The 2,500-nt window shown below is 45.9% G+C and overlaps 1 protein-coding gene across 1 annotated transcript in view; it reads right to left on the bottom strand.

Moving 5' to 3' along the window:
• Positions 1 to 2,500, bottom strand: part of LOC119579185 (ras GTPase-activating protein 3-like) — a gene marked incomplete in the record, with an annotated part of 25,001 nt that overhangs the window by 5,416 nt on the left and 17,085 nt on the right.

Here is a 2,500-nt window from a genome sequence, read left to right as displayed (position 1 = left end):
TTTCTTCGTAATATCGAAGATATGTTGTATTCAGATTTCATTATTTTGTACAGACTCTACTTGCCAAACTTCCTGATAAATCGAGACTGAAGGGTATTTTGTTGTTATACTAGATCCATAGTTGATAATTATTCGGTCTATAGTCCGAATAAAAATACGCAGTGTGTGGCATCATGGAGTTAAATTTCGGTTTTCGTTGCATTTGTTTGCTTGTTGCATGGTAAAAAAATGAGGAAAGTGTTAGAACCGACTTATCACACTTTCACGGCAAAAAAATAATCTTTTGCCGTTTGATTGTAACAAAAAAAAAATCATGGCATGCTCCATGAATACTCTATGGCATGCGTACGTCCCCCTGCAGATGGGGGGGGGGGGGGGTTTTTTGCCCTCCCGCCCATGCCATGGCATGTACATACATGCCACCCGTCGGCAATGGGTTAAGCCTCGGGTGGTCACTCCAGGTGCACGCTACCTTACTGCCCCCGCCGACACAGCTCCAAATAAAGGGGGTCAGCAGGCTGTGGGACCACCCATCCGCCTATGGGGTTCCCGAGGGCTTTGCCCCACAAGCTTCATGGTGGGTTGGCGCCTGCCGGGGCACAGGCAGGACGAGTAACTCTCGTTCCAATCCTGCACCCTGACATTTGCCCTCCCTTTCCTCAAGTTTTCGGTGAAAATGTTTTTTGCTAATGTTATTAGCCCAATGTTGTTGGGGATGGCACTTGCATGCCATGCCCACTGTGAGTTTAATTTATTATTTGTCTTTACACATAAATGGCTCCACAGATGATTACCACCAAGAAGTCAAATTACTAGTACTGCTATTTCACCTGTTTACCCTTTTCCTTGATTTTTTAAAAATCGATATACTTTTGTGTGTGCGTGTGCGTGTGTGTGCGTGTGCGTGCATGCATGTGTGGGTGTAAATGCATGAGCGTGCGTGCGCGCACGCATGTGTGTGTGTGTGTGTGTGTGTGTGTGTGTGTGTGTGTGTGTGTGTGTGTGTGTGTGTGTGTGTGTGTGTATGTGTGTGTGTGTGCAAATCTGAGAAAGGAAACAACCAAATGACTCCCCTGCTTACCCCTCATATCAACACCGGAGGGAGTGAGAGATAAGAACCTCAGACACACAGGTCACTCCTACCTCTGTTGCTTTTGAATGCATGGTCAAAATGTTTTATGGCGTGTCCAAAGAGCGTTAAGTTAACCTTCCCGAGTGTCTGTTGACAGAATTTTTTCAAACCCTTTTATTATACAATACTTATATAAGGCTGAATATATATAAGAATGTATGAGTGAGTGAGTGAGTGAGTGAGTGAGTGAGTGAGTGAGTGAGTGAGTGAGTGAGTGAGTGAGTGAGTGAGTGAGTGAGGATGTGCATGCATGAGTATGTGTACACATATATGTGCATGTATGTGTGGGGGGTGCGGGAGTAGGGATGTGTAGGTGAAAGGATGTGTGTGGAATTCATGTTAAACAAATTGTAAGTAGAACAACAAAGTGAGTAGAGGAAAACACACAAGACCTCCTTCATAGATTAAATGCAGTGCATCCTCCACACAATTCACCACAGAAGAGGAGATAAAAGAAGAGCTTCCTTTCCTCGACACCTTAATCCACAGGAGACTGGATGCCCCGGTGCTCTCTGTGTACAGAGAGCCCACAAATAAAGATGATTTTATACACTATTTCTCTGCCCACAACAATAGAACCAAAGAAGGCGTGGTCATTGGTTTCTTCCTCTGAACACTTAAAATCTGCAGCCCAGAGTTCCTGGAGGAGAAAATGCAACATGTCATTAACACCTTCCAATGTCTCCGTTACCCTCATTCCTTGTTAACTCCCCTCCAGCGCAAGGCAGAAAAGATCATGACCAAATTGAGAGGGGACACCACACAGAACAAGACACACGGAATTATCGTCCCACACTCGCAGCTGACAGAATACCTGGAAGCCCTGTTGGGCCGCACAATGAAGATCAGAGATATCATAAGGGAAAAGAGGTCAGACCACAGCAGACCTCTTAGTCAGGTGTACAGCATACCTTGTGGTGGCTACAATAAAATATTCATAGGTGAGACAGGACGTGGCCTCCATGAACAACGAATTGACCAACACCACAGTGCTCTCCGATGAAATGAACAAGAGGAGTGCCTTCGCTGTTCACTTCAACACCAACGGCCATCCCCTAAGTGGTCCCAGGTTTCCATCATAAAACAAGGCCTGCCCCCATGACAAAGGAAGACGGTAAAAGCGGTGTTTATCCATTCAACTAACAATTTCAACACCGCTACAGGGAGCCACAAACTAACCAAGGTTGTCGCACACCTAATTACCAATATGACCTGATCACTAAGTACTTGTATATATACACCTCTATGTATCTCTTGGGGGGCAGCAGTGGCCGAATGGTTAGAGCGTCGGACTCAAGACTGTCACGACGGCAATCTGAGTTCGAGGGTTCGAGTCACCGGCCGGCGCGTTGTTTCCTTTGGGGCAGG

The sequence above is a fragment of the Penaeus monodon genome, chromosome 12 (genome assembly GCF_015228065.2).
Source record: "Penaeus monodon isolate SGIC_2016 chromosome 12, NSTDA_Pmon_1, whole genome shotgun sequence".
Taxonomy (NCBI): domain Eukaryota; kingdom Metazoa; phylum Arthropoda; class Malacostraca; order Decapoda; family Penaeidae; genus Penaeus; species Penaeus monodon.
Note: the sequence above shows the minus strand (reverse complement) of the source record. Positions and strands in the feature narration are given on the sequence as shown.